We start from the raw sequence: 25878 nt of genomic DNA, 5'->3' as shown, positions 1-25878 counted from the left end.
TATTTCAATATTTTTGGACCAGATGAGAACTCTAAATTTGATTCTTATTTTCTGAGAATTAATATCCAACATTCATGGTGTAATAGCCCTCCTTACATTCCCTCTGTTCTGCTCTGAAGGAAAGGTAAGAATAATTCTACCTCTGTCTTTTCACTTTCTTGATCACCACTGCTTTGATACTGGTATATTTCTAATCATGGAATTCATTTGTTTAAACTTCATCTTTGGTTTAGAGTTACTCTTAGGATGCAGGCAAAAATCCGAATTATTGTTCACAAAGTTCTTCATTATTACTTCCCAATTAACCTTCCAGTTTTCTACTCATATACAGTGATTATATTGAAAATATTTATACACTGGTAAAACACAGGCATGTAATTGCCAGATGAGATGCCACCTGGAGGACCTTTGCTCCGCCAGACATTTATCTCTTAGTTGAAAGATCTTGGGTGGCTGGAGGTTTTCTAGGCAGGGCTGGGAGTACATGAGGGGCTCAGGGTAAAAGGGCTTTATTGCTCTTTTTTCAGACATTCCATTATGCGTTCAATCACACAAATACTTCTCTAGCACACAACCATGGTAAACTGTAGTTTAGTTATTGGGATCTCGACCCTTGTTTGTTTCCTCTTTCTGGATATCTTCCCATCTCCTAACATTTGCATCTGGTTAAGTAGTGTACATCTTTCAGGTCTCACAGTGCCACTCAATGCTCATCACAGTCTTAATTATATTTTTCCAGTTGTCCACATATACTATAATGTATTTTGCTTGCACAAAACAGTTAATCTTATTATATATTATTATGTAGTTAATTAACATATTCTCTTACTCTGAACCTTTGTTTTTATTTAGGGGAATTATAACTCCCTGGGGTCTGTGAAAAAAAAGTAAAATCTCAGGACCCCAATTCACTATCCCAAAAAGAAAAAATGAAGCGGAAAGATGAGTCATGCAAGAACCTGCTTTTGTTTTGTTCCTAAGCAGAGAGCTACAGATAAAGGTTATGTATCTCCATAGATAGCTACTCTGTTCACCTTATGTTATATAAAGTGCCGATTTACTGAGAGTTAGCTGAAAACTTAATGGACTATTCCCCTACCAGCTCCTTTTCTATTACAAGATGTGGATTCAGCAATGTCACAATACCGTCTCTCTTTCCCCTCCAGCCCGCATTTTCCCTTTAAATACTGAAGGTTTCAAAATCATCTTTGGAAAAAGTATGGACCACAGATTGTTCCTATGGATTTGTGATTTTTCTTTTCAAGCAAGTCCTTAACCTTGGCACAATAAACCTCTAAAGTGATTGATTCCTGCTTCAGATATTTTTTGGTTTACAAATTGGTGACAAAGTGGACTCTGAGTGGAGGTGGTCCTAACCTTTGACAAATCTCCTGTTGGTGCTTGGTACCAGCCTGGGTACCAAACCTCAAACCTTGGTACCCAGGCTGGTACCAAGATTTTATTGCTCAAACCAATAGGACAATTTGCGGAGGTACTGAAGGTTTTATTTACCCTCCAGAGAATCTTGATCTCCCCTAATTCGGTTGAGATCTAAGGTTGATTTAGCTGTATGACTCCTTTTCTGAGGTTTTACTCACTCACAACAGGTAAGGCAAGTTTGAGCTTCTTCCTGCTTCTAAGATGGTAGAGATCGGCTTTCAGCCTTGGCCGCATTCCTAGGTAGGTAGCTGAACTGGGGTTTTGCCTTGAAATAAATGTCTTAAGTCATTTTCTTTTCTTTCTATTTTTATTTTTATTTTATTGTATTTATTTATTTACTTATTTATTTATTTATTTTGAGACCAAGTTTTGCTCTTTTTGCCTGGGCTGGAGTGCAATGGTGCAATCTCGGCTCACCTCAACTTCTGCCACCTGGGTTCAAGTGATTCTCCTGCCTCAGCCTCCTGAGTAGCTGGCATTACAGGCATGCACCACCATTCCCAGTCTGTCACTTTCCTTTTTTTTTTTTTTTAATTTTTTAAATTATGATTATACTGTAAGTTCTAGGGTACATATGAACAATATGCAGGTTTGTTATGACTAAAACTTAAGATTGACAACCAGCTGGCCTTGATTTCTCCTTACCATTAGAGTGCTCAGTAATCGTATTGCTTGTTTTTCTTGTTCTTGTTTTGGCCTTTCACTCCTGTTCCCATTGGATTTCACCAACTCCACCTGGTTTGGTCAAATCTGAATGAGAATTCCCACTTATGCAGACCAAGACCTCTGAATTGGCTGAAATCCCCTACAGCTGCAAAACTGAAAAACAAAACAAAAATAAAAACAAACAAACAAACAAACAAACAAAAACAGCCAGAAAAAAGGATTAAAAAATGTTTTTCTACTAGGGGGACTTCAGCCACAAAACAAGGGTAACTTTTACTAAAAAAGCTGCCTCTAGTTTTTCTTCTTCTAAAAGAGCAATGGCAGCTACCATTAGCTATAGTTCAGTGGCTAAGATTCTGCCCCTTTTACTGTTGTAACCTAGGTTTGCTTCCTAAATCAAGTCCTTTCTTGTTTGATAGTTATGCTCCTTTTGAATATCAGCTGATTATCTCTGCTAATATATAATAGTAAGAGATTTGAAAGGATTTTTAAAGCTATTTAAAAGTCAGCTTAATTAAAAGCTGGTATCGAAGATATCTATACCTCTATCTATCTATCTATCTATCTATCTATCTATCTATCTATCTATCTATCTATCTATCTATGTCTTTGTGCTCCTATGAGAATCTAATGCTGCCATTGAGCTGACAGGAGGTGAAGCTCAAGTGTCAACACTTGCCCACCTGCCACTTACCTCCTGCTGTGTGACCCAATTCCTAACAGGCCACAAGCTAGTGCTGGTCCACAGCCTGGCGGGTGGGAACCTCTGCAATATGGGCTGCATTGGAAGAACTCAGTGGCCCAGTGAAAAGATACAGAATAAATTTAAAACTACCTATGTAAATAAAATTGGTCTCCTTTGTAAAATCCTATGGTAGATTTCTATAATTTCGTGTTTGGCTTGGCATCCATTTTAATCCTCCTGCAACACACCCTAACTCTCTCTCTCTCTCTGTACTTTGCAATGTAAATTTTGCTGATTTTCACCTAAGAATTTCCTTTGTTATGCAAATTTAAGGTTATGTTGCTGACGATTGCTTAGGGTAATGAAAGAGGTTATCAGGAAGGCTGGGCATGGTGGCTCACTCCTGTAGTCCCAACATTTTGGGAGGCTGATGGGAACAGAATGTTTGAGCCCAGGAGTTTGAGACTAGCCTGGGCAACATGGCAAAACCCTGTCTCTACTAAAAAATACGAAAATTAGCAGAGTCTGAAGGCATGTGTTTGTCACACCAGCTACTCCAGAGGATGAGGTAGGAGTATCAATTGAGCCAGGGAGTTTGACGCTGCAGTGAGCCACGACTGGGCTACTGCACTCCAGCCTGTATTAAGAGTGAAACTTAATACAGTTTAACCAACACTAAAGAATTGGTTAGAGTGATAAAATTTTTAAAGTGTTGATATACTTTTAATAAAATTACAATAAATTTTAATTTCTCACCCTAAAATTCAAATTCAACTTCTGTTGCATCTAATTTTCAGCTTTCTTTTCTACTTGAAGAGGCCTGATACAATAACTCTCTCCTTCAAGCTTTTTATCACCTCATGTAACTTTTTTCTCAGGTTCTAACTGTCATTGTGGTCCGATACTAAAAATAATTTATTTTGAAGATCTAAAATAAATGTATTTTCCTGATATAATAATTTTATATTCTTGGCTTCTCCTAGTATGTCTAAATGGCTCTATGAAATGTAAAACTTTCACTGATGACCAAGGATACACTCTTACTATGTCTAATAAATTTTAGTATCCTTTTCATTAGTTTGGAATTGCAGGTTATCTAAATGAACTCCCCATAAAGAAATGCAATCACACTGTACAAGATCAGTTTTTTGCTTTTTTGTAATTAGTCTAAGAAACACATTTTAATTTTATTGAAAAGTTTCCTATGTCAATGTTACTACGTTTTTTAAAAATCTGCATTTGCTTAGAAAAAACTGAGATTTAAAAAAATTAATTAATGTTATTACATGCATGTTACCTTCTGTAAGGCTTTTAAAATCCTTGCTCTGGTATGTTACAGGGCTTTGACACTTGGGTGTAAAAAGGACCCTAACTCCTACTAAATCTTAAACATTGACCATACTTAAAACCTCATTGTCAGACTCAGGAGAAGATGACTATAAAAATGAACTGTGTTCTTGAGACACAGGGATGAAAATTAAGACTACTCAACCCCTCTAGGCCCAGGAACTATGTAGAAAAGGTAGGTATGTGAGATTGTAGGAGTCAATTTTGAGAGAAACAATGAGTTCAGTCGCTCTATAAATTAAACATTAACATCAAAGGCACAGTGATGCAAGACCAGCATTGGGGCCCCAGGTTTTCTTAGATCTTTAATCCTCATTTTAGGGGGAGAAAAAGTTTATAAAAAGAATTGCAAACATATCTTATGGTAAAGATATTAGAGTTTAATAGATTTGTTTATAAGATCTGAGAGGTTTTTAACTGGCATCATGCTGTCTTTATTAGGGATTATTATTTGGGAAAGTAACTCTCCTCTAATAAAGAATAAAGGCTTTTACTTTAAAAAAAAAAAAAAAAAAAACAAGTTATGTAGGCTAAATTAATGACTTGTTTTACAATAATCTGTTATCCCATTTGATTATATCTTAAATATAAACCTTTGCTATTTCACAAACTTTCCAAAATCAAATGCTGAATTTATTCTTTTTGATTTCATTTTTTAAATATTAGGTTTATAATATAAAATCCAAAACAGATATTTTCAGATTTAAAATCTGAAATCCAAAACAGATATATTTGCTTATATTGGTATAATAAAACCATAGAAAGCATTGTCAACTATGAAATAATGTCTAACATATTTTGATTATATTTATATACGTGTATTATTAGTATGAGTTCCAAAATTATGAGATTTCTGTGACTCTGATATGTCTTAGTATATAATATTAGTAGTAATTATGATTATGTTAAACAGTTGCAAGCCACAGAAATAACCAAATTTTCCTGTCATTTTTTTTTTTTTTATCATGGTTGTTCTAAGACTTATTTCATCCACAATTGTTATAGCTTAACCTTTTGAAAGGGTTATTTATAATCAGCTACAGAGCTCTGAGGAGTTCTCTAAAATACAGGTTTCTGATAAATTTAGAGACTGTGCCATTGGAATGAAGAGAAAATCTTCCAGGACTTTCATGGAGATGTGATATATTCATGAGGATTGCTGATCAAATATGGAGCAGAAAAGAAGTTCACTGCATGGAGTGAACTAATAGACGACTGAAAATAACCTTTTACGACCTTTGTTTAAAACATTGCCAGTCCTTTTTATATTTCAGAGTCAATAAAACTTTTTCCTCTTTTATGCCATTTAAGCTTTTAACAACTGAATAAAATAAACTCTTATGAGCAAAATTTAAAACATAATTCTTTTTTTTTCAACGTGTTTCCAAAATTTGGAAGCTTTTTGATTATTCTTAATTTGTAGGTTATATAGCTATTTGTATCAGTTCACTAAGAATCTGTTTTCTTTTATAACAAGACATGATTAGAGACAATGGTTATTTGATCAAGGCTTTGACTAGGATGACATATTTTCAGATGACCTTGAGAAAATAGGGCTGACCTACAGAGCTTTAAAAGCCCCTTGGAAAAACAGGTCTCATATTTTGTCTTTAAGACAGTGCTGACTTGTGGTAGGTAAAGAATGTTACTTTCTGACGGACCCAGGAACCCCAAGCTTACTCGGTACCTCAAAAAAGGAGAAATTCATTGAATTCATACCAGTATCTACAGGTACGGAAAAAATCTTTGGCTGGGATCAAGACTTTTAGAAAGGTTCCAGCAAGACCGATTTTTTTTTTTTTTAAACACTTATATGGCAAATGATTATCCTTGTTCAATTCTAGGCAAATAACCATGCCAAGTACAATAAAACTAAAATTTATTTTACAAACAAATTGGTCCTGCTGTGATTTTGCCTTTAATAAAATTGGGTAATTAGATACATAAATTATTTTTTCAAAATAATCTATAGGATACTTCTTACTAGATTCTAAGTTTGTCCAATAATTTTCACTTTTTATTATTTTCTAAAATTTGAACTAAATCCTAACATTTTCCTGGCTACAGTCTCTAAAGCCATGTTTTTTACTTTTTTCCCTTTTTTCTTTTTGTCTCCATTTTCAATGATTTTAATTCACAAAAAGTTAAAATAGTGCTTTTCTTAAAGCTCTGTAACCTGAAGCTAGAAAACTTAAACACTGGAAGAAAAGGACAATCCCTATATATAATATTTTATTATATATTATATAATATATATTATATATAAAATGTATATTATATATTATATATAAATATACATTTATTACTTCCTACTGATGTATGAACTTCAGAGTAATATGACCTATATCCGTTTTCCAGGATTGTTTTACCTTTCTCTATGTTAATTCTCTTTTTTGTTCTTCTGTTTTCTTTCTCTCTTCCTTCCCTAATTTTCTTTAATGGAATGGGAGACTTCACAACTTGCTAACAATGAACTTTCCTCACAATATGGGAACTATCCATCTAGGAACAAACCATCTTAGCCATGAGAGATTGGACAAAATCTGAAACCAGAGACTCATTTTCATCTAATATGCTTTCTCTAAAGGAAAAAAATTTTTTAAGGAGGGGTGGGAAATGAATGTGAAATGAAAAATAAAATCTGAGGAACCCAATTATGGCCAAAAGTATAAATTAAGCTAAAAGCTGAATCATGTATGAAACTTCCTTTCCTTTTGTTCCTAAGAGGATAGTTACAGATAAAAGGTTAAATATCACCACAGGTAGCTACTCTAGCTCACATTTCTCATGGAACATTCTGAGTTACTGAGTGCTAGTTGAACTAATTGACTCTTTCTTTACTGCTACTTTTCTCTTGCAACATGTGGATTCAGTAATGTGACTGTACCCTTCCTTTTTCCTGTCGAGTCCACTTTTTTCCCTTTAAATATTTAAGTCCTCAAAATCATCATTGGAAAAAGGTATGGACCACAGATAGTTCTTGTGGATTTGTGATCCTTTTTTTTCAGGCATGTCTTTAACCTTGATGAAAAAAAATTTCTACATTGATTGAGATCTGTCTCAGACACTTTCTGGTTTACAGATCATGGTTAAAGGTTTCAATTCCTGGAGTTCATTTTCTAACAAAGTAATAAATTCTCTTTGCTATGCCTCAAACATTGACAATTTAACAAGATTCTTAGTGATTCACATGCAACTTATAATTTAAGAACTGCTCTGTGAAGACAGTATTTAAACATGCTTTTTCACATGTTGAGAAAATAACCCAAAACACAGCACAAAATCAGTACTTGGAAAATCTTGTTGAATGAATGAATGCCTGTCAAAAATGCTTCACTGATGAAAGTTTATTTTCATGTGTCAGCTTGTGAAGTTAGATAATATTTAGTTAGCTGGAAATAGAATTAAATTTAAGGTAAAAAGAAACTTGTATGCTATATAAAAATAATCACTGTTGCTGAGTATTTCAATAAGAGAGCTCTTGCTGTTTCATGGTCCCTGTGTGTCAGAGGATATTTAAATTAACTCTAAATCGCTGGTCAGTATTACTCTCTTTACACACGTTTCTTCTTTTCCTCTTCCTCCTCTTTCCTCGTCCTTCTCTTCCTCCTTTCCTTCTCCTTCTTTATCTCTTTATTATCACTTTGTTACCATTTGGTACTCTTTTGTCTCATTAATTATTTTTTTTGAGACGGAGTCTCGCTCTGTCGCCCAGGCTGGAGTGCAGTGGCCGGATCTCAGCTCACTGCAAGCTCCGCCTCCCGGGTTTACGCCATTCTCCTGCCTCAGCCCCCCGAGTAGCTGGGACTACAGGTGCCCGCCGCCACGCCCGGCTAATTTTTTTGTATTTTTAGTAGAGACGGGGTTTCACCGTGTTAGCCAGGATGGTCTCGATCTCCTGATCTCGTGATCCACCCGCCTCAGCCTCCCAAAGTGCTGGGATTACAGGCGTGAAAACTTTTTAACTTTTATTTTAGATTTCTCTTTTGTTCTGATGGGTAATCAAAGGAATGATTTAGATTTTCCTTAGCCTCTCAAGCCTAAGACAATTATGAGGTAAATAATGAGTGTAAAAATCACCCCAAAACATAAATGATTTGAAATGTTATACCAATAATGATCTAATTGTTTTGATACGTAAATCCGAATATTACATTTTCTGAACTAGTGGTGGCCTCTTTATACTTACAAACTTATACTAGTTAAAAAAAAAAATACAGCATGAATTCCTAAATCAATTAAATTTGAAATAATAAAGTCTGCATTTGTATCACATAGACTATTTTGAGTTTAAGTCAAGCTTTGAAGTTCTGTTCACTTAACGTATAAAGGCTTTATAAATGTCACTTATTTGACACACATGGTCATAGTCTCGGGCAGGTAAACCCAAATATAGTTAACTATGTATAAATTATTCAATAAACCCATACATAGTAAATATGTATGAGTAAAATATATATATATATATATATACACATACACACACACACATATATATATATTTACTTCTGGGAATGTTAATGTTAAAATAATAAGATATTACCTTGTAAAGAGCTATAGAGTCCTAGTCTAAATAAGAATTGTACAGACATGTATAGGAACTTCACGATTTGGTCTGTTCAGTGATTTGCTCCACTATTCTTAGCAGAGATAGGGTGAAATGCTATAACTTCCAACTCCCAGTGGAAGCCCACTCCACCAAAATATGAAGAATTCAGACTAATATTACCTGTCAATATGGTTTATAGTCTATGTGTCTCAGAGAGAATATACAAAGCTACATTTGTTTTGGTTTCCAGTCAAAGAGCTTGGAATTTTTGTCTCATTACTAGAATTTGCCAACTAGTAACATCTTTTCAAGTTATAGACTAGTTTGGATATATTTTAGTTTCTAAAGCTACAAATTTAGCAGACATACAAACTATAAACTTCTACATAGACGAAAGTTAGCAGTAAAACAAATTACATAAATCTTCTTTGTTACTAATCACAGATATGCTCTTTCTCATAAACTATTAATAAAAGTGAAGCCTTAAGGAACATTATAATTTTCAGAGGCTTAGTTGAAAACATGTATAATTTAATTTAATTTGTAAAGATATGTCTTCAATTGTTGTGCATGTAAATTGGAATAAACATTCGGTTTTATTGTTCTAGAAATATATTCAAAGTCACAGTTAATATATGTCCTTAGGGTGATGATTTTCACATTTTTAAAATGATTACGTAACCAACTGTTCAACAAACCATACAAAACAAATTGGGGAAAGGACATCTTATTCAATAAATGGTGCTGGAAAAACTGGCAAGCCACATGTAGCAGAATGAAACTGGATTTCCATCTCTCACCTATACAAAAATCAACTCAAGTTGAATCAAAGACTTAAATCTAATATCTGAAACCATACAAATTCTTGAAGATAATATTGTAAAACTCTTTTAGTCATTGGCTTAGGCAAATAATTTATGTCTAAGACCCCAAAAGAAAATGCAACAAAAAGAAGTAAATGGGACCTAATTAAACTAAAAAGCTTCTGCTCAGCAAAATGAATTATCAGAAGAGTAAACAGACAACACACAGAGTAAGAGAAAATATTTACAACCTATGCATCTGACAAAGGACTAATACCCAGAATCCATAAAGAACTCAAACTAATTAGCAAGAAGAAAACAAATGATCCCATAAAAAAATAGGCAAAGGACATGAATAGACAATTCTCAAAAGCAGTTATATAAAAAGCAAACAAACCCATGAAAAACTGCTCCACATCACTGTTAGGGAGATGCAAATTAAAACCACAATGAGAGACCACCCTACTCCTGCAAGAATGGGCATGATATAAAAGTCAAAAAACAACAGATGTTGGCATGGATGTGGAGAAAAGGGAACACTTTAACACTGCTGGTGAAATGTAAACTAATACATCCATTATGGAAAACAGTATGGGGATTCCTTAAAGAACTAAATGTAGAACTATCATTCGATCCAGCGATCTACCCAAAGGAAAATAAAGCATTATATGAAAAAGACACATGCACACGCATATTTGTAATAGCACAATTTGCAATTTTAGAGGTATGAAATCAACTTAAATGTCCATCAACCAATGAGTGGATTAAAAAAAATGTGATACATATACGAAATAATGTCTCTTACAGCCACTTGAATGAAGCTGGAGGACACTATTCTATGTGAAGTAATTCAGGAATGGAAAATCAGATATTGTATGTTCTCACTTATAAGTGGGAGCTCAGTTAGGAAAATGCAAAGGCAAACAAATCATATACTGAACTTTGGGAACTCTGAGTGGGGGATGTTAGGAGCAGGGTGAGGGATAAAAGACTACATATTAGATACAGTGTACACTGCTCTGGTGACAGATGCACCAAAATCTCAAAAATCATGACTAAAGAACTTACTCATGTAACCCCAAACCACCCATACCCCAAAACTATTGAAATAAGAATAAAATTAACGTTTAAAAATGCTTACAAATAGAAAATAATTTTGCTGCTAGTTTTGGAGTAATGCTTCAAGAGGGAGAGCATCTATAAACTTACTGATCCTCCAGTGAGAGAACTGCATAATAGATAAGACAAAATGACAAGAATATTTCAGAAAAAGGCTAAATAATGATTTCGAATATTCTATCCTTCTACAATAGTTATTCCGGTGAAATCCTTTAGTGCAATAAAATATTATATGCAAAACATATTTTGAAGATGATATATATTTTTTTCTGGTGGATTCCTTTTTCTAAATTTATATAAATTTATGAGGTACAGTGTAATTTTATTAATGCAGATTGCATAGTGGTGAAGTCAGAGCATTTAGGGTATCCATCACCCAAACTGTGTACATTGTACCCATTAAGTAGTTTTTCATCCTCCACCTGCCTCCCACACCCTCACCCTTCCAAGACACCACTGTCTATCATTTCACACTCTACATCCATGTGCACTCATTATTTAGCTCCAAATTGTAATTGAAAAGAAGCAATATTGGTTTTTCTGTCTTGCCTGATTCACTAAAATAATGGCTGCCAGTTCCATTCATGGTGTACAAAATACATGATTTCATTATTTTTAAAACTGAGTAGTATTCCAGTGTGTATATGTACCACATTTTAGTTATCCAGTCATTGTTTGATGAACACTTAGGTTGATTCGGTATGTTCACTACTGTGAATAATTCTGTGATCAACATAAAAGCACAGTTTTTTAAAAAATAATGATTTATTTTCCTTTGGGTAGCAGTGGGATTGCTGAATTGAATGGTATTTATATTTTTAGCTCTTTGAGAAACATCAATAATGCTTTCTATAGATGTTGCATTAATTTACATTCTAACCAACAGTGCATAAGCATCCCCTTGTCTACACATTCTTGGCAACACCATTTTTAGGAAATTGTTATTAATGATGGTCTTCCTAATGATGGACATTTGTATGTCTCCTTTTGAAAAGTGTCTATTCAAGTCCTTGCCCATGTTTAAATGAGGTTACTTTTTTTTTTTGGTGATGGTGGTGGTTGTTGAGTTCCTTATATATTCTGGATATTAGAACCTTGTTGGATGCACATGTGGTAAATATTTTATCCTATTCTACAAGTTGGCTGTCAACTCTATTGAATATTTCTTTTGCTGTGCAGAAGCTGTATAGTTTTATTTAGTCCTATTTGTTGATTTTTGTTTTTGTGGACTGTGATATTGAGATCTTAGCTATTAATTTGTTGCCTGGACCAATGTCCACCAGAGTTTTCCCTAGGTTTTCTTCTACTATGTTTATAGTTTCAGGTCTTACATTTTACTCTTCGATAGATCTTGCATTGGATTTTTTATATGCTGCAAGATTGGGGTCCTGTTTCGTTCTTCTGCATAAAGTTCTCCAATTTTCCCAGCACTGTTTATTGAAAAGGGCGTCCTTTCCCCAATGTATGTACTTGCAACTTTGGCATATATAAGTTGGCTGTACATATTGTCTTTATTTCTGGGTTCTGTATTCTGTTCCATTAAACTATAAGTCAATTTTCAGGCCAGTAACTTGATTTTGTGGTTACTATAGTAATGTTGTCAGGAAATGTGATGCCTCCAGATTTACTCTTTGTGCCTAGAATTGCCTTGGTTATTCCAGGCTCTTTTATGGTTCATAGGAACTTTAGGATTGTTTTTTCTCTCTGTGAAAAATAATATTGTTATTGTGATAGGAACTGCATTACATCTATAGATTGCATGAAGCAAAATGTTCATTCAAAAATATCAATGTTTTCAATCCATGAGCATGGATGTTTTCCATTTGTTTGTGTCATCTACAGTTTCTGTCATCAGTGTTTTTGTTTTCTTGTACAGCTCTTACACCGGTTTGATTAATTACATTCTTAGGTATTAAATTTTTGGTAGCTATCGTAAATGAGATTGCCTTCTTGATTTTATTCTCAGCTGGATGATTATTGGTGTATAAAAATGTGACTAATTTTTGTCCATGATTTTGTAACCTGAAACATTGTTGAAGTTATTATTATTATTATTATTATTATTATTATTATTATATCTAGCAGCCTTTGGGCAAAATCTATGGAGTTTTCTTGTTCCCATTTCATTCAGTTTAGTTCTGATTGTGGTTAATTTATTTTTCTGCTAGCTTTGGAGTTAGTTTGCTTTTGCTTTTCAAGTTTGGCTAGGTGTGATATTAGCTTGTTAGTTTGAGCTCTTTCTAACTTTTTAATGTAAGTGTTTAGCACTATTATATTTTCCCTTAACACTGCTTTAGCTGTGTCCCAGAGATTCTGATATGTGGTGTCTTTGTTTTCACTAGTTTTGAAGAATTTATTGATTTCTGCCTTAATTTTATTATTTACCCCAAATTCAGGAGCAAATTGTTTAACTCCCATATAATTGTATGGTTTTGAGAGATTTTCTTAGTACTGATTTCTGTTTCTATTGCACTGTGGTCCCATAGTGTTGGTATGATTTTTTTTTTTATTTGTGGAAAATTGCTTTATGGCAAGTATAAGATACATTTTAGAGTATGTGCCATCTACAAATGAAAAGAATGTGCATTCTGTTTTTGTTAGATGGATTGTTCTGTAGTTGTCTGTTAGATCCATTTGGTCTAGTAACTAGTTTAGATCCCAAGTATCTTTGTTAGTCTTCTTCCCTGATGATCTGCCCAATACATTTGTTGGAGTGTTGAAGTTTCTTACTATTATTGAGTGGTAATGAAAGTCTCTTTGCCAATCTCTAAGATTTTGTTTTATGAATCTCTGTGCTCCAATGTTGGGTGCATATATATTTAGGATAGTTAAGTCTTCTTGTTGAACTGAATCTTTTATTATTATGTAATGCTCTGCTTTGTCTTTTTTGATTGTTGTTGGTTTAAAGTTGATTCTGTCTAAAATAAAAATAGCAAGCCCTGCTTTTTAAAAATTTCCTATTGCTTGATAGATCTTTCTCCATCCTTTTACTTTGAGCCTGTGGGTGTCCCTCCATGTGAGATGGATCTCTTGAAGATAGCCTAGAGTTGGGTCTTGCTTCTTTATGCAACTTGCCACTCTGTACATTTTAGGTAGGTTGTTTAACCTATTAATATTTTAGTCTAATATTGATATGTACAGATTTGATTGTCATCATGATGTTAGCTGTTTTTACATCTTGATTGGGGATTTGTTTTATAATATTGATGGTCTATATACTTGAGTGTGCTTCTGTGATGGCTGGAAATGACCTTTCATTTCCATGTTGCATGCTCCCTTAAGGACCTCTTGTTATACAGGCCTGTTGGTAATGAATTTGCTTAGAATTTGCTTGTCTGAAAAGAATTTTATTTCTCCTTCACTCATAAAGCTTAGTATGGTGTTGGATTTTCTTTTCCTTAAGGATCCTGAATATAGGTCCCCAATCTCTTCTGTCTTGTAGGGTTTCTGCTGAAAGATCTCCTGTTGGCCTGATGAGGTTCCCTTTGTAGGTAATCTGCCCCTTCTTTCTATCTGCCTTTCATATTTTTTCTTTTGTTCTGACCTTGAAGAATCTCACAGCTGTGTGTCTTGGGGATGGTCTTCTCATTTAGTATCTTGTGGGGGTCCTTTGAACTTCCTGAATTTGCATGTCAATCTCTCTAGGGTTAGGGGGTGGAATTTTGTGGGCAGTATCCTCAAATAGAATTTCCAGGTTACTTGCTCTCTCTCCCTCTCTTTCAAGAATGCAAATGATGTGTAGATTTGTTATATTTACATAATACCATATTTCTCAGGAGTTTTGCTCATTTTAAAGTTATTTTTTCTAATTTTTTTTCTGACTGAGTTAATTTGAAGAACCAGCATTCAAACTCAGAGATTCTTTCCTTAGCTTGGTCTACTATGCTGTCAAAACTTTACATTTTGTTATGAAATATTTGTAGTGAGTTTCTCAGTTCGATCAGCTCAGATTGGCTCCTCATTAAAATGGCTATTTTATCTTTCTTCCCTTGAAACATTTTACTGGTTCTTTGGATTGGGTCTGTGTTCCCACCCAAATGTGATGTCAAATTGTTTTGCCTTGAAGGCATTTCAGAGACCTTCATGTCAGACCCTCCCATCACAGGCCCAGAGGCCTAGGAGTAAAGAGTGGTTTCATGGGCCAGGCCCATGGTGTTGCTGCCCTTTGCAGCATCAGGACACTACTGCCTGCATCCCAGCCACTCCAGCTCCAACCGTGGCTAAAGGGACCCACATACAGCTCAGGCCAGTGCTTTAAGGGTGCAAGCCATAAGCCTTTGTGGTTTCCATGTGGCAGTAAGCCTGTGGGTTCACAGACTGCAAGAGTTGAGGCTTGGGATCCTTTGCCTGTATTTTGGAGGATGTTTGGAGGAATGTCCAGGCAGAAGCCCACTGCAGGGATGGTGTCATCACGGAGAACCCATACTAGGACAGTAGGAGGGGAAATGTGAGGTTGGAGCCTCCACACAGAGTACCCACTGGGGCACTGCCTAGTGGAGCTGTAAGAAAAGGGCCACTATTCTCCAGACCCTGTAATGGTAGAGCCACTGAGGGCTTGCACCATGTGCCTGGAAAAATTGAAAGTGTTCAACAGCAGCCCATAAGAGCAGCTGTGGGAACTGACCCCTGCAAAGCCACAGGGGCAGAGCTGCCCAAGGCCTTGGGAGCCCACCCCTGACACCAATGTATCCTGATGTGGAGCATGAATTCAAAGGAGATTGTCTTGGAGCTTTAGAGTTTAGTGACTTCCCTGCTGGGTTTCAGATTTGCATGGGCCTTTAGCCCCTTTTTTGGCTGATTTTTCCCATTTAGAATGGGAATATTTACCCAATACCTTACCCCCCATTATATCCTGGAAGTAAGTAACACATTTTTTATTTTACAGGCTCAGCACAGAAGGAACTAGTCTCGTCTGAGATGAGACTTTGGACTTTGGGATTTTTGAGTTAATGCTGGAATGAGTTAAGACTTTGGGGGACTGTTGTGAGAAGGACATGAGATTTGAGAGGGGCCAAAGGAGGAAATAATATGGTTTGGCCTGTGCCCTTGCCCAAATCTCATGTCAGATTTTAATCCCCACCACTGGAGGCAGGGTCTGGTGGGCGATTGGATCATGGAAGCAGAATTCCCCCTTGGTGCTGTTCTTGTGATAGAGAGTGAATTCTCATGAGATATGGTCATTTGAAAGTGTCTGGCAACTCCCCTGCTCTCTCACTTCCTGCTGCTCTGGCCATGTGAAGTGCTGGCTTCCCCTTCACCTTCTGCCATGATTGTAAATTTCCTGAAGCCTCTCAAGAAGCTGAGCAGTTGCTGCCATGCTTCCTGTACAGCCTGCAGAATCATAAGCCAATTAAACCTCTTTTCTTTATAAATTAGCCAGTCTCAGGTATTTTTTACAGCAATGTGAGAACTGACTAATACAACCGGATTCCGTAGAATCCTTGGAATTTGTTTCAACATTCTTCTGAATCTCAAGGGTCTTAATTGCTATCCAGACTCCAGATTCTATGTCTTTTACTTCAGCTACTTCCTTCTAACTAATAACCATTACTGGGGAGCTACTGTGGTATTTGGAGGTAAGAAGACACTCTGGCTTTTAGAGTTGCCAGAATTCTTGCACTGGTTCTTTCTCATCTCTGTGGATCAATGTTCCCTTTACCTTGGTGTGTAATTTGAACACAGTCAGTTGGCTCCATTTCTTCATGTTTTCAGAGGGTCAAGGCTTTGTGCAGCATCTTTATTTTTGGCTGAATTCTTGTTCTTGGTTTCACAGGGGGATATAGTACTATCATCTAAGTATTTTTGTTGTTGAAGATTGGGCTGTGATCCAGTAGATGACGCTTAAGCATAATGCCCTTTAGGTAGGCTTTTGCTCAGCCAGGCAGCTCCTCTGTATTTCCTCCTGTTTGTAGCCATGCTCCCTCTCAGGGCTCTGAGAGTGTGAGCTCCTCTCTTACTTGAGTGCTGGCTACAGATCTTAGCTTGGCACTCTTCGGCAGTGCACCACAGCCATGGGGCAAGCTCAGGCTTTTTTCCCTCTCAAGCTTGGGGGAAGCAGGGACTAGGACTTTGGTAGTGATAATGGGAGAAGACCTTTTCCTTGTCTCTTGGAGCTCCACCCTAGAGCAACAAAGAGCATCTGCCAATGGAAACAATGAGCCCAGGGCATGGTGGCTGCATTTCAGGACCAAGCCAGGGGTCCCTGCCTGGTGAAGAGCAGCAGGGGGTTGGGGACTCACTGAGAAGAGAGACTCATTTCAATTCCCTGTGGTGACTGTAGCATTCTGGACGTATGAGTAAAGCACGCAGGCTGCTTGTTTCTTCCCCAGTTAGAGGGCACTAAGGGCATTACTGCTGCATTGGCAGTGGCAGAAGGGAGGGGGAATGTCTATATCAGAATTCAGTAAATATCAGAATTTACTCCTCAAAGAAATGCAAAGCCCCCACCAACTGATGTGCTGTGCCCTGGCAGGGGCAGGGCAGCTACGCTAGGGGGCCAGGTTGAGAGATCCTGGCCACTGAGGAGTTACAGGATCAGGGGTTCACATACAACACAGCCTGGCCACTTTTCTGGAAGGCAGCCGTGTTGTGCTGGAGGCCTGCAATAGTCCTTCATCTCTCTGCTCCCTACCGAACCTGAAGGCAGTCGGGTTGGGGGCAGCAGCAGCAGCAGCAGCAAAAATGTCAGACCTGTGTTTTTCCTCTGGGAGTTCTGTCCCAGGGAAATGCAGAACTGCCACTGGCTTAAGAGCTCAGGCAGCTTGGGGTGGCGGTGCTAAGGTCCTAGGCCAATTGTCTTTGTCTAATGAGGCGTAGCAGAGGCCAAGCCTGCAGACCATTCACTCCTCAGCACCATGGATGAGGCCCCTTTCCTGGGGAGTGTGAAAGAGCCTGGCTTCCCTTGTTGGTAGAGCTACAGCCACTGGTGTCAAGGTGCTCAGGGGTCTGAGGCCCCTGGGACTCTGTGTGTCATAGTGAAGGCTCTGCCCATACCCCATGCAACATTCTCTGTCACTCTGGAGGTCCCAGGAAGGGAAGAGTATCAGGGGAGATCTCCTATGCGCAGGTTTGCAAAGGTCTGTGGCAGAAGTGTGTCTGTGAGAAGAGCCAGGGGCTCTTGCTCACTCACCATTTCCCTATGGTAAGGAGCCTCACTTGGTTCCATGCCAATCCCAGGTGGGTGGCTGTCCTATCTCACTTCTCTGTACTCCGTGGGTCCCGTTGCTTCTTTAATGAATCACAAAGTGTTCTTGACAATTCAGTTAAAAAAAATAGTGTTTACTCACCACGCTATCTCCTCTCTCTGGGAGTGGCACACACTAGCTGCTTCTAGTCAGCCATCTTCTGGCCTTTATCACTTGAAGGATGTTTCTTCTATGCCTAAGTTGTTGAGGGTGTTTAGCATGAAGACACACAGGATTTTATCAAATGTTTTTTTTACATCTATTGAGATGCTCATATCAGTTGTGTACTTATTTTTGTTTATATGATGTTCATATTTATTGATTTGCATATGTTGAATTATCCTTGCATTTCTGGTATAAAACCCACTTGATTGTCATTTATTATCTTTATGATACACTGTTGGATTTGATTGGATAGTATTTTGATGAGGGTTTTGCATCTATGTTAATCAGGAATATTGGTCTGCAGTTTTCTTCTTTCATTGTGTGCTTGCCTGATTTTGGTATAAAAGAGATATTGGCCTTGTAGAATAAGTTAGGGATAATTTTCTCTTTGTATCTTGTTTTTGGTGACAATTTCAGGAGGATTTCTATTAGTTCTTCTTTGTATGTTGGTAGAATAATTCAGCTTGTAATTCATCTGGTCCTGGGCTTTTCTTTGTTGGGAGATTTTTAAAAACTGCTACAGTCTCACCACTCATTATTATTGGTCTGTTCAGGTTTTCTATTTCCTTTTGATAAATCTTAAAAAGTGGTATGTTTGGGAATTTTTCTGTTTCCTCTAGGTTTTCTAGTTTGTGAGCATACAGTTGGTAATAGTCTCTGATGATCTTTGTATTTATGTGGTATCAGTTGTAATCTCGATTGTTGTATTTGATTTTGTTTATTTGGATCTTCATTCTTATTTTCTTGTTTAGACTAGCTAGGAGCTTATCAGCTGCCTTCAAATAAACAGATGAATCAACTATTTCTTAAATCCTTTGTAATTTTTTGTTTATATCTTAATATTGTAATTTTTGTTTATATCTTAATATCTTTTACGTTTCTTATTTATTTTCTTGAGCAAATTTTGGGTTTGGTTTATTCTTGCTTTTCTAGTTCATTGAGGTATGATGCTTGGTTGTTTATTTTTAACCTTTCTACTTTTTATGTAAGCATTTAAAGCTGTCAACTTCACTCTTTGCACTACTTTTGTTATATCTCAGCAGATTTGGTAAGCTGTATTTCCAATTTTATTTGTTTCAATAAATTTTTAAATTTCCATCTTATTTGTTGGCCCAATGATCATTCATAAATGTGTTTTATAATTTCCATGTATTTGTATAATTTCCAAATATTTATTTGGTATGTTTTCTACTTGTATTCCACTGTGATCTGAATAAATACTTGATATGATTTCTGTTTTGCTTTTAATTTGTTAAGACCTGTTTTGTGGTCTAATATATAGCCTATCTAAGAGAATATTCCATGTGCTGATGAGAACTATCTGTATTATGTGGTTGTTGGGTAGAATATTCTGTAAATGCATATTAGGTCTATTTGTTCTAATGTGCAATTTAAATCCAGTGGGTTAATTTTTGTTGTTGATTTTATGTCTTGATGATCTGTCTAGGCTTTGAGTGGGATGTTGAAATCCTCACTGTTATTTTATTGCTGTCTGTCTCTTTCTTTGGGTCTAGTAACATTTGTTTTATGAATCTGGTACATATAAGAATGGGTACATATATATTTCAAATTATTATATTCTCTTGATGAATTGAGAGCTTTATCATATATAATGACCTTTTTAAAAAGTGGTTTCAATTTAAAATCTGTTTTCTCTACTATTAACATAGTTATTCTTAATTTTGTGTTTTGTTTGTGTGGAATATCTTTTTCCACACCTTTACTTTCAGTCTTTCTGTGTCATTACAGGTAAGGTGTATTTATTGTAAGCAGTATATTGTTAGATCATTACTTTTTACATCAGTTACATCAATCTATATCTCTTAAGTGGAACATTTAACCCATTTACATTTATGGTTAATACTGGTATGTGAGCTTTTGTTCCTGTTATATTCTTAATTGTTTTTTAAATTTTTTTCTGTGTCTACTTATCTTTGATTCAGTGGAACTCTGTAATATTATTATTTGATTTCTTTTTTTTGATACTGAGTGTGGTGGTACAATCTTGGCTCACTGCAACATCCACTTCCTGGGTTCAAGCGATTCTTCTGCCTCAGTCTCCCAAGTAACTGGGACTACAAGTGCCCGCCACCACCCCCAACTAATTTTTGTATTTTTAGTAGAGGTAGACTTTCACAATGTTGGCCAGGCTGAGCTTGAACTCCTGACCTCAAGTGATCTGCCCACCTCAGCCTCCCAAAGTGCTGGGATTACAGGCATGAGCCATTGCACCTGGCCCCTTATTTGATTTATTTCTCTTTTTTGTGTGTGATTGCTTTACCGGTAAGTTTTATACATTCATATGTTGTTACAGTGGTGAATGTTATTCTCTCATTTCTAGTTAGGACTCTTGATTATTTTTTGTAGGACTAGTCTGGTGGTGATGAATTCCCTCAGCATTTGTGTGGCTGGGAAAGATTTTATTTCTCCTTTATTTATAAACCTTAATTTTGCTGGATATAGAGTTCTGGGCTAGAAGTTTTATTTATTTCAGCAGTTCTGACATGCCTTCCCATTCTCTTCTGCCCTGTATGATTTCTGCTGAGATGTCTGCTTGTTAGTCTGATGGGCTTTCTTCATAATCGACTAGATGCTTTTCTCTTGTTAATTTTAGAATTCTTTCTTTCACTTTGACTTTAGACTGATTACAATTTGTGTTAAAGCTCTTTTTGCAATAAATTTCCTAGGGATTATGGGTCCTACTATACCTGGATGATTAAATCTCGATAGATGGGAAATTTTCATTAACTATTTTATTAAATAGGTCTTCAAAATATTTTAATTTGTATTTACCCCTGGAGAATATGATTCTTAAGTTCAATTGCCTGATGTAGTCTCAAATGTCTTGAAGCCTATGCACATTCTTTTTAATTTCTTTTCTTTATTTTTGTCTGCAATATTTCAAAAGACCTTTTCTGAAGTTGTACATTTTTTTTGCTTGATCTTATCATTGTTGAGGCTTTTGAAAATTTTAAAAATTCATTTGATAAAGTTTTGAGGTCTAGAATTTTTGTATATATGTACGTGTGTGTGTGTGTGTGTGTGTGTGTGTGAGTTTTTTTGTTTTTCTTTTTTCAGATATCAATCTCCCTGGTAAAGTTCTCATTTATATCCCGAATTTTTTTTCTTTGTATTGGTTTTTAAATTTATCTTGCATCTCATTGAACTTCATTAAAATCAATATTTTGAATTTATTATATGACATTTCAATGACTTTTTTTGTTAACACCTACTTCTGGAGAACTATTGTGTTTCTCTGAAGGTGTCATATTATTTTGTTTTTTGCTCTGGAGCAATAGTTGCTTCTTTTTAATTAAAAATTACTTTCATGGGAGGAGATTTTTTTCTTGAACATATTACTGTGATACTTACTTGGTACGGCATTTGACTCTGGTTCTTTGCAGTGATGAAGACTGTGTAAGATTTCCTTGGCTAGTTTACACATGCACACGTATGTTTATTGCGGCACTATTCACAATAGCAAAGACTTGGAATCAACCCAAATGTCCATCAGTGACAGACTGGATTAAGAAAATGTGGCACATATACACCATGGAATACTATGCAGCCAAAAAAAAGGATGAGTTTGTGTCCTTTGTAGGGACATGGATGAAGCTGGAAACCATCATTCTCAGCAAACTATCGCAAGAACAGAAAACCAAACGCCGCATGTTCTCACTCATAGGTGGGAACTGAACAATGAGATCACTTGGACTCGGGAAGGGGAACATCACACACCGGGGCCTATCATGGGGAGGGGGGAGGGGGGAGGGATTGCATTGGGAGTTATACCTGATGTAAATGACGAGTTGATGGGTGCTGACGAGTTGATGGGTGCAGCACACCAACATGGCACAAGTATACATATGTAACAAACCTGCACGTTATGCACATGTACCCTAGAACTTAAAGTATAATAATAATAATAATAATAATGATAATAATAAAAAAGATTTCTTTGGCTATACCTAGCCTTGGTATCTGTGGGTTGCTCAGTAGTTAGGGTGCAGCCATGGGTGGGGGATGTGGGGAAGTTGTGCTGAGGACTAGAATGCCTAAAAGCTCTTCAGGTTTCATTCATAGTAGTGGTGGGCTCAGCATGTTTATCATTGTGACCTGGGGTCATGTATGCTGGCACCTGAGGTGGCAGTTCCCGGCAGGCTGGTTCCTGAGCTTCTGAGTGGCTTTCTCAGATGCCAGTAGTAGCAGTGGTGCAATAAGGAGGTGAGTGGGCTTTTGGCATCCTTGGAACTTGGGGTGTTGTGGGTGATGGCAGTAGCAGTGGTCATGAGATCCTTTTGTAGTTCCTGAGGGTTTTCGTGCTAGCAGTTGTTATAATGGTAATGAAATACATGGGCTATCCTCTAGGCCAGTAGGTGGCACTGACAGGTAAAATAATAATAATAATAATAATAATACAGCTGTGGGAGTAGTGGCAGGATGTATAAATCTGACCTACGTTCCCTGAGGGAAGTACTTGGGTGTCCCACGTGGTGGATTGATTTGTGGAACACCCATGAGCATGGATCCCACACTGTCTCAGAGAGTGGGGAGAAGTTTGGCAGAGCTGAACCAGGCAACCTTGAACCCAGGCCTCCTAGTGGTAGGTACAGGCACCATGCTTGTCAGGACAGGACAAGGCAATCCTCAGGGTGCCCAGCTCCACCAGTGGCTAGATCTCACTCCACACTCAATTCTCAGAACTACTTGTGGTAACCCATCCTGCAGTAAAGTCCCATTTCCATAATTGCCTCTAAGCATCCCTACCAGCCAGGACCAATGCTGCTACTCTCAAGGACCATGCACAGTTGGCTTGGAGCTGGGCTCAAGAATGGCATCCCAGGTCTATAAAAGGGCATGCAACACTCCTGAAGAAATTCTTTCTCACAGTCTTCTGGCTGCTTCTCAAGCTAGATTCAGAGATTGGGAGGGTCAGGTACTCCCCTTGTTCCTCAACTCGCACAATTCCACAGTAGGAAAGTGGACCACGGAAGCACATTCACTCACCCTTTTCCATATTGAGGATTTGCACCCAGGTCTTGGCTGATCTTGGCCACTCAGGCTGCCCATTTTTTTTTTTCCTCCCAGATTTGAAGACTTCCCTTCAACTTTCTGTTGAACTCCTGTGTTCCTTCCTGAGTAATGTATTCAAAGTGTGATTGTCCACATACTGTTTTGGTTCTGCCAAGTGGAGGAGGAATGCTTGAAATGCTTCTAGTCAGCCATCTTGGAGGAAAAAACAAACAAACAAACAAAAAGAACAGTTTTGGTAGATGACGATGATATTTTGATTAGTTAAAATGGTAAAACCATCTATATACTTATAACATTCATCATTAAAAGAGAGACACAATACTTCAGTATAATATTTAATCACCATCATGAAACACCAGTATATGCTATCTTCCTTTTTTGTTGCACATTTTACATATTAAATATATGTGCTATATTTTTAGAATAAGAACAGGAATATTTTAAATTCATGTAAATTGATTTAGAAAATTTTAAAGCACAACATTCACTTATCTGAATGGCTCAGTTTCATATTGATAGAAATAATCATACAGAATATCTAGTAATGATTATTAATTTAAAATTGTAAGTGCCTGTTCTGTAGAGGAATATGACTTCAAGTCCTGTAATAGCTTATACTTGGGTTTATTTACTTTCTGAATGTTCATGCTGGATGGTGCACTCGATAAACACTCTATTAAGTCACCTGATTTTAACTTGTTTCTAACGTGACTGTTGTGAATTACAGCTTCATAACAAATCAGACATTACCTTTAAGGTTAATGAAATCTTTAAGTATTTCCTATTCTTGATTTTAGCATTCTCTCGGAGTCCCTAATTTACGGAGACACAAAGTATTTTTGAGATTCACTATGTCAAGAAAAGGGGGCCCATCATTAATTAATACCTGCCATAACTTAATGTATTAATGGAGACTGTCGAGTGTGAGAAAGATCATTTTATAAGAAATTATAAATTGGACAATCATGACCTCATCTGGAGGTCATTCCTGGCCTTCCAGAATATGTGAACAGAAATCTTAGGATGGTCCTGAGACTTCATTATTTTTGCTTTTATGGTTATCAGAGAATGAAAATTTGGTTTTTGAATGTCATTATTTACTTATATTTAACATTTCTTTATAATGAGAGTCCTTTTGTAGTTCCTGATGACATGTTTGTCATACATTACATTTTATTAATATTTAATAAAATTATCTCAAGTTATTAACAGGCAATAACTTAAAATGGCATGTTTTGGATGTTTACTGAAGTCATATGACCATTGACAAATTAGACAAGAATTGTATTTTTTTACATGTTTGTTTTCTTGTTAACAATATATGAGTAATAGCATAGGCCTCTATTGACTTGTACCAATTAGACTTAAATTTTACAATTGTTTACACAATTAAATTTGACTACTTTAGTACAAAAATATTCATATTAGTATAGAGAGGGAAATCAAACCTTTATAACATAATGTTATGTAACATATAATGCAGCATAACATATACTGTAATATGATATACTCTACTATAGCATAGTATAATAAAATATAACATAATATGTACTATTGGGTTTGTAAGAAATGTGTCTTCTGAGTTTTGTGAAAGTTACAATTCCACGGTAGGTATAAAAGTGTTCCAAACTACTGCTTCCATAAAAACAAACAAACAAACAAAACACCCATCAATTTTGAAGATATCTTTCCCTATACAATATGTTATATCAATTATTTGTGGTTTTGTGTGTGTGAGATGTGTTTACTAATTTGCACGTTTTAGTCATTATTTTTTGAATTGACTCTTTTATTGTTATATAATGATCTTCTTTGTCTCTTTTTACAGTTTTTGATTTAAACATATTTTATCTAATACAGGAATTCTAATCTCTTTTGATTTTATTTGAACAGAATGTTTTTCTGTTTCTTCATTTTCGCTCTATGTGTGTCTTTACAGTTGAAGTGAGTCTCTTAGACAGCATACAGTTGAGTTGTGTTTATTTTTAATCCATTCTTTAACTCAACATGTTTTTATTCGAGAATTTGATTCATTTATTTTAAAGGTGATTATTGACATATATTGACTTTATACTGATAATTTGCTATTTTTTTTCTACTTGTTTTGTATATCCTTTTCCCCTTTCTTCTTCTTTTGCTATTATCTCTTCCTTTATTGTTAAGTAATTTTCTCCAGTGGTATATTTTTATTTTTTGAATTTCATTTTTTTTGTGTGTGTATATCTACTAAAGTCTTTGCTATAGTTACCATGAAGCTTTAAAGATTATGCATTAAACAGCTTATTTAAGTCAATAATAACTTAAATTTGATCACATAAAATGCCTCTATACTTTTACTCCCCTTCCATAATATTTTACATTTTTATGTGATGATTTACATCTTTTTATATTTCATACTGCTTAACAAATTATTATAGCAATTATATTTTTAATAGTTTTGTCTTTTAACCTTTATATTACAGATATAAGTGAATTACACATCACCATTACAGTAATAGAGTATTCTGAATGTAACTATGTACTTACTTTTTTCAGTGAGTTTTATACTTTAATATGTTTTTATGTTACTTACTAGTATCTTTTTTTCTTTGAGCTTGAAGGACTTCCTTTATCATTTCTCATAAGATGGGTCTCATGTGCACAACGGGCAAGTTTGTTACATAGGTATACATGTGCCATGTTGGTTTGCTGTACTCATCAACTCGTCATTTACATTAGGTATTTTTCCTAATGCTGTCCCTCCCCCAGTCCCCCATCCCTGGTGTGTGATGTTCCCCTCCCTGTGTCCATGTGTTCTCATTGTTCACCTCCCACTTATGAGAGAGAACATGCAGTGATTGTTTTTTTCTTCTTGTGTTACTTTTCTGAGAATGATGGTTTCCAGTT

At 36.0% G+C, this 25878-nt stretch overlaps 1 long non-coding RNA gene across 3 annotated transcripts in view; it reads right to left on the bottom strand.

The window, feature by feature from the left end:
• LOC105481660 (uncharacterized) overlaps window positions 1-25878 on the bottom strand; it is a 508229-nt gene that overhangs the window by 34951 nt on the left and 447400 nt on the right. For all 3 annotated transcript variants that reach the window (XR_011614696.1, XR_011614695.1, XR_011614697.1), the window contains exons 6-7: window positions 22966-23184; window positions 2086-2259 (exon numbers count right to left, since the gene is read on the bottom strand). This is a non-coding gene — a long non-coding RNA (uncharacterized lncRNA). The remainder of the gene's footprint in view (window positions 1-2085; window positions 2260-22965; window positions 23185-25878) is intronic.

Source organism: Macaca nemestrina, chromosome 16 (assembly GCF_043159975.1).
Source record: "Macaca nemestrina isolate mMacNem1 chromosome 16, mMacNem.hap1, whole genome shotgun sequence".
Classification (NCBI taxonomy): Eukaryota; Metazoa; Chordata; class Mammalia; order Primates; family Cercopithecidae; genus Macaca; species Macaca nemestrina.
This window is presented reverse-complemented; position numbering and strand designations above follow the sequence as displayed.